This window comes from Magnolia sinica, chromosome 3, assembly GCF_029962835.1.
Source record: "Magnolia sinica isolate HGM2019 chromosome 3, MsV1, whole genome shotgun sequence".
Lineage (NCBI taxonomy): Eukaryota > Viridiplantae > Streptophyta > Magnoliopsida > Magnoliales > Magnoliaceae > Magnolia > Magnolia sinica.
Window position 1 is genome coordinate 23,120,205 of NC_080575.1, and position 6,836 is coordinate 23,127,040.

General features: G+C 38.2%; 1 protein-coding gene across 5 annotated transcripts in view; it reads left to right on the forward strand.

The window, feature by feature from the left end:
- LOC131239700 (putative pentatricopeptide repeat-containing protein At5g08310, mitochondrial) overlaps positions 1–3,869 on the forward strand; it is a 56,754-nt gene extending 52,885 nt beyond the window's left edge. For 2 of the 5 annotated variants that reach the window (XM_058237530.1, XM_058237535.1), the window contains one exon: positions 3,319–3,869. The gene's annotated coding sequence lies outside the window, so the exon portion shown is untranslated. Of the gene's footprint in view, positions 1–90; positions 149–3,020; positions 3,096–3,318 lie in introns of all 5 variants that reach the window. The other 3 variants (XM_058237532.1, XM_058237531.1, XM_058237534.1) reach the window with 3 other exon arrangements.
- The last annotated feature ends 2,967 nt before the right edge of the window (positions 3,870–6,836 follow it).

A 6,836-nucleotide genomic window follows, 5' to 3' on the forward strand; every position in this document is an offset into this window, starting at 1 on the left:
ATTCTAAATTCAATATTTTTTTCGATGTTCCTGTTGCTCTTATCTCATCATTTCTAATCATTTTCAAACTAATATCGCAATACTCTGCAGTGACAGGAACATTGGTTACACTTCGAAGCATTTCAAATTCCTTGAAATAGGGTATCAAGTAAGAAGTTTTATACCCATGCTCTCTTTCTCAACATGGATAAAAATGGTGTAGGTTATAGATGGGTCTACAAGATGAATATGAAGCAGCTGAAACTAGTGAACACTATGAGCAAAATTTGTTTCTAATCTATAAAACCAACGACATGGATTAGACCACAATGAGATGTTCAATCCCGTCAAAATTAGATGGCAACTATCATGCTTACTCTTGTAATCACCAGCAAATACTCTTTTCTAGTTCACCAGATGCATATTAAAAATGCTTTTCTACATGGATGCTTAAAGGAAGAAGTTTATATTGAACAACCACCATGTTACTCTCTGAAGGGGACACGGATTTGTTGGTCGACTCAAACATGCCATTTATGTGCTCAAGCAGGGATAGAAATAACCATTGTTTCAGGAATAGAAAGGGGCATTTCTTGGAAGCTTTCAATAGGGCAAAATCATGTCTTGGAATGGGCTAATGTATCCAAATTCTTAGGCTTCGGTCAGTTTCCTGTTTTGTGGTCAGAATTGTAATTATTTTCGTTTCTTTTTGTGTATTCTTTGGCTTCGGCCCTCTATCAATGAAGTGATTATCGTCTGGAAAAAAGAAGTATTCAAGCAGGTTCCTTGTTCCTGGTTTGAGTGTTTTCATCGAACTCCCTAAAATAAAAATTTCTCCTATATATATTCTACAAATCTCCTAGAAAAACTCGAGATTGTTATCTTGTAGATTTAGAAGGATTGTAAAATCCTCCATGTTATAGAAAAATCTCCTGGATAGACTCAAGAAGTTTATAATATGACACATGTATTCATTCTAACTGATGATTACGGCCTGAAAACTCAGTTGAGTCAACCAAATGGGCTGCTGGATTCATCCACACCTGGCCAGAACTGAACTGTACTTTGGGCTGGGATTGGGCCAGCCCAACCCAGTTGCAACTGTAAGTATCTGCAATAGTTTCTTCAATAGTGACATTATTAATTTGGATATTTTCCCATGAATAGATTAGTTAGGTATTTTATATTTCCTGCCAACTGTTAGTGCAGGGGTTACTTCCACGATTTCTGTTGTATGGATTTGAAATACAACATTGGGATTAGAGTACATCATTTTCATTTTATCTAACCGTTGATTTCGTTGGATCTAGAGTACAGTTGGTATTAAAGTTTCACTATTCTCTTTATTTAAATCACCCTATGTGTAATATTCTATTACATAATATGCCTGTGGGAGTTCTGTGCTCTCATTGCCAATCCTAACCCAGAGGGTGTTGTGACTTGTGTCAGGCTGGCAGCTGGGGTGAAACTTTTGCCTTAACTTTCATCGTGAATCCTGATGCGGAACAAGATTTCTTTAGCCCAACCCAGTTAGATGGGATGAGGCTTAGATGGTGATAATGATGATTTTACCATTAGTGGTGCCATTGTATAGAGTATTTTGGAACAGGAGGTGAGATGATTTGATGGTTGAATGGAGCAAGACATTTTAGAGAGATCTTGGTGAACAGTGTATTAAAACCCTGTTACATGACTGATAAAAAAAAGTTGTTCAATGTCTATTCTATCGCCCAAAAGAAGCACAGGGATACAACCCAAGTTTATGACTTGCAGAACGAATGACAGCCTCGCTCATTCTCTGTGATATTAAAAGTAGATCGAAGGCATGAAGGTGGAATTATGGAGTTCATTCGGGGAACGCACTTAATATGACTGGAGAAAGGCTAGGTCACGCTCTTGATCAGCCTGAGCCAGGTCCATTTATCTATTGGGCCTTGAAGCTAAGCATTGGCCCATCCCACTTATTTATTGGGCTGAATTCAGTAGTAGTCCTAGGCCATGGTAGCCATAAATGGGCTAGAAGAGCTCAAATAGGGCCTCAGTAGTTGCCAAATCTTGGCCAGTTTCGGCATGTCCAAAAGGTGAGTGTAAAATTCAGTCTAAGGTCCAACCCAAGGGCCTAGAAACAGGCCCAAACCCTTGGGAGCCCAGGCTCGAAAGCCAATGTGCTTGACTGGCCCATTTAGGCCTGACACCTGATTCATATATAGCCAATGGGGAACTTTTGGAAAATGGTGAATCCCCTCCCCCCCACAAATAGTCTTTCATTGTTTAGGGGACAAACTATGCATTGTCAGCCATAAAATGATGCAATTTATTTTATTTTATTTTTTCCAAAATGAGTCAATTTCATTCAAATGTCATACAATACAAGCAATAAAACGCAATACAATACAATTCAATACTGAAAAGAACCAATACTATACTTGCGTGGCTTCAAGATATACTATTATTCTTGACGGGTCAGGACACTAAACTTTGGCCATGTCAAGGATTCTTTTGGTTTATTTTATTAGTGATTTGGAATCAGACCTTTTCTTTTTTCCTTCTATCCTTTGAGACAACGCCGACCCATTGCGCAATAAGCAGTCATGGTTGGTTGCTCTATGATACACATGGTTATCCGCTTAGTGAATCTGGACCTTTCATCCACCACGCCGACAACTTGGAAAGAAATCCCACCAAGATATGCAATCGTAGCTGTAGATTGTGGTCTTTGTTCATAACCAAAAGGATAATCTGTAATGGTCAGATGCAAGTGTTTCTCAACCAGACTGCTTTTTTGTATGATGGGTCCACTTGTTGGACAGTTCAGACTCTTCAAGTATAAACCCATGTTTACTCCAGAGCCCAACGAGCCATGAACAGGCTCCTCAATACTTTAGGAGGCTATCCTTTATGAATTGGGGAAGTCACATGAATGTTTAGAATACCATTAGACAATAAACAATATTATCATGGCATCAGAGTTCTTGTAATATTTTATTTGAGTCATAGTTTCAATTGATAATTTGGTATTGCTGGTTTGTTCTTTTGTTCAGATTTCAATGGGAATCTATAGAAATAAGAAACTCTTTCTATCAAAGAGCAGTTGCGTGTTTGCTCTCATCAAACCTGTAAATGCTTTTGGGCCCTCCTTCCACAGACAATGCCATGCCGTCTACATTAATCTATTGATACTATTATTATTTTAGTACTGGTTTGTTTTCTACGTGTAGAGTAGTTGTTCCCTGTTTCTCACTGTTGTATTATTTTCCTTATTTTAATTTTAAAGATTTCATTAACCTCTAATCTATCCATCTATTTATATTTAAAATCTTGTCTTCACATGGCCTTCAGGTTTTAGAGGCAAGATCTCCAATAATGACGGGCTTCCTCAGTTGTTGCATATAGTACATGAGCTAATATGGTTCTGCTCATCAGCCTCGATACGGTTTCCTGACACACATAATTCCATAGCTGAATTTTGGAGATCTAAACCGTTGAACTGATGAGATGGACAATTCATGGAAGGGATCCCAACTCTTTGACCTGCGAAGGTCTGCTTTTCAAAGGAAAATAGTTTAATGATCGAAGGGTTGAATTTTCCCATCTGAGAGACCTTTTGGATGTCCCCAACAATGGTGTGGCCCATCATTCAAATGGTTTGGATCATTGAAATGTATCCCCATGTGGGAATCTGTGCATCTGAAAACAGCACGGTTGTTGATGAGAAGGTGCATATAGTTCCTATTACATTATTAAAAGAGAGATGAGAAACATTGACACTCCAGTGGAGTTTGTAGTATAGATGCAAGCACAGCTAGTCTACCTATGACATAGAGGGGCGTCATTCCAGAACCCTCAGATTGACTGAATTATCCCAATCTACTGTGAGTGGACATTTTTTTACATGCTGTTGTCATCCCTGAACAACTGATGTTGCACACCTGGGGCCTACTACATTATTCCAATGGTCCACTACTCTTTGAAACTGAGCCATTCCTCAAACTTTTTTAACTGGTCCATGAAATGGTTTCATACACCCCAAGGGTTCGAGTCGAACTAGTGCCAGTATCAGCTAAAACCAGGGGTCATTTGGATGCCTGTAAAATCCTTAGTTGTAAAGGGTTTATAAATAAACACTTGTAGGAAGGTGTTTGGATGGCAAATTTGCCTGTCCAGGTACCCGAAGCCCTTTTCTTTTCCCAGACAAGGAGCTATGTTTCATATTATATTATAGGTAAAGTCTTTACAATTGAAAATAGTAGAAAATGATGGTTGATGCACACATGCAGTAGGCGGCCCACCATGATGTATACCATACATCCAATCCATCCATCATATGCGTCCCTTAGTGCTCTCCTACAGCCTTGCAAAAACAGCCTGATTAATTATCAGATGAACCCCATGAGAGGAAACATTTGGTATTGGATTTTGACCATTAAAAACCTTCCAAATCATGTGTGGAGCTTGTTGTGATGGGTGCGAGACATCCAATCTGTCTAGCATGTGTATACTTTGATGCTCTCCTCAGACTCCAAAAAATATAAGCGCTTTTTATGTGATTTGCAAATTTTGGTGGGATTTACAGCCTCAAGCTCTATATGGTATGCATGCCTATTTTATGCATTGGAAACACTTTACAGGTTAGCCAAATACATAATCTCTTTACTTGAAAATATTATCACTTAAAACTTTAATAGAATAGCATATAAACAGTTTAAACTTAAAACCCTTTTCAGGTGTAAAGTATCTACAACTAAAAACTTTACAAGCATCCTATTGTTTTATATATAATTTAAAAAAAAAAAAAAAAAAAAACACATACTCATGCTCACACACACCACATAGGCACTCAAACCGGGCCTGTTTGGTACATGGGCTTAGGTGGGATTATATAGGATGGAATTGCATTTGGTCCTGCATTTGGAGACTACGGGAAGGATTGGGACTATGTGGGATGGAATTGCATTTGGTCCCATGTGAGAGTTTTGGTGGATTTTGAAATCCACTACATCCATGGGCCCTACATTGATGCTTGTGTTTTATCCACGCCATCCATCCATGTGCCCTTTACACATGACATTCGAGTTGTATACGTACATAAGTGACCAACATCAGTTGTGAATTTGGTCCGTTAATTACAATTCCATGGCCCATAAATGCAAGCATCGTTGAATGCAGTGATTTTCCCATAAGAAAATTTTGATCCCAAACACCGGGATTGGATGTTCAAAATACCATGGTATTTCTAGACATGCCATCATTACGCAATAATGATGTTAGTTCCATCTAATGCAATACCATACCATTTAATCCCACAGACCGTAGGCCAGTTTTCAATATCTTCCACTGAGCCATGAGCAGGGACCCCTTTACAGGCATCCAAACGATCCTTAAAACTTTGTCAGACCTAATCAAAATTCTGAGGAAGCTTTCGAATTACCTGGTCGACTCGTCGAAGTCCTGACACATTAGTTCCCTGTGCCAAATCCAGGTTCCAAATCGTAAACCAATGGATCATAGTGCTCTTGCAGTGTATAAATCATACTCCATTTTTAAATACAAAATGCATCCACCAAGGCAACCAAAAAAAGGTAAATTAAGTGAACAAAACTCAAATTAGACAATGATAAACAATATAATAACAAAGTGCATATACTTGTAGGTATTCACTGCACTTGAGCTTGTTCATCAAGCAGCTTTGTTGACTCCATGCAGACATCTATGCATGGTGCCATTTATAGGAAATCAGATCTGTCGATCATGTGGGCCCTGCCATATAGATGACCTGCTCCAATGATCATGCCATCCAACTCATTACTTGGCCCACACAGTCAGCGAGACATTGGATAGTTAAAAGAAGAGTCGAGGTTTTTCTCAGTATATTACTTAGAAAATCTTGGGGAAAATATAAGATTACAGACCGTCCTTTTTTCTGTTTTCTTTGTTTTTGTTTTTGTAACATCCCAACCCCACACACCACATGGGCACTCGAACCCAGCACTTATCTACCACTTAGCCATGAGTAGGGACTTACATTAGAGATTGCCTACTTTCTCAAGAAACCCAAAAAAAAAAAAAAAAAATAAAAAAAATAAAAAATAAAATAATAATAATAAAATAAAATTGATAGAGAGCACCTATCATTTCTTAAAATTTTAAATACATCTAGCCAAGCAATAGGTTTTGTCATATGGTAAGGCATTGAAATTAATAATAAAAGTATTTTAGTAATTTGAAGGGTGTGGCTACTTGGCCTACCAAAAAATCATTACGGGCTGAAATTTTGCTTGCTCATTGCCTTTGTGCAAGTAGGCCACAGCATGTGAGTAGCCCCACCATTTATCTCTTGCTGTGTAGATGATGCTCTATCTCTGTGAGCCTACACCTTTTTTCTTTTCAATCTTTCTTTTTCCACGTGTAATGTTGCATGTGACAGGCCCTCTACTACACTGCATGTCACGATTAATGAAACTTTTTTAAATCAATTTTTTGTTAACCCCCTGAAAATAAAATGAAATGAACCGTTGATATTTTGAAAATCCCGTGATATTAATGTGATAATATTTTGCAAAAATATTTCAGGATTTTTCAAAATCTTGGAAATATCTGTTACTGTGATTGTGGGCCCCACCTGATGCATGGCTTGGATGTGTGTCACGGCGCCAAGTCCTGTATAGAGGTGCGCGTGGTCCTAGAAAGCCTCATGAATGAAGTCATAGGTCTTTCGTTTATTATTATTATTATTATTATTTTCAAAGTTGAAATTCATTGAAGACGGTGCAAATTGTCTAAAAATATATAGAAAGATGCAGGTGTCATCTGGTCCGCAACAACCCAGGGTTGCGCTTGCATGCATTTTTTAATCCATT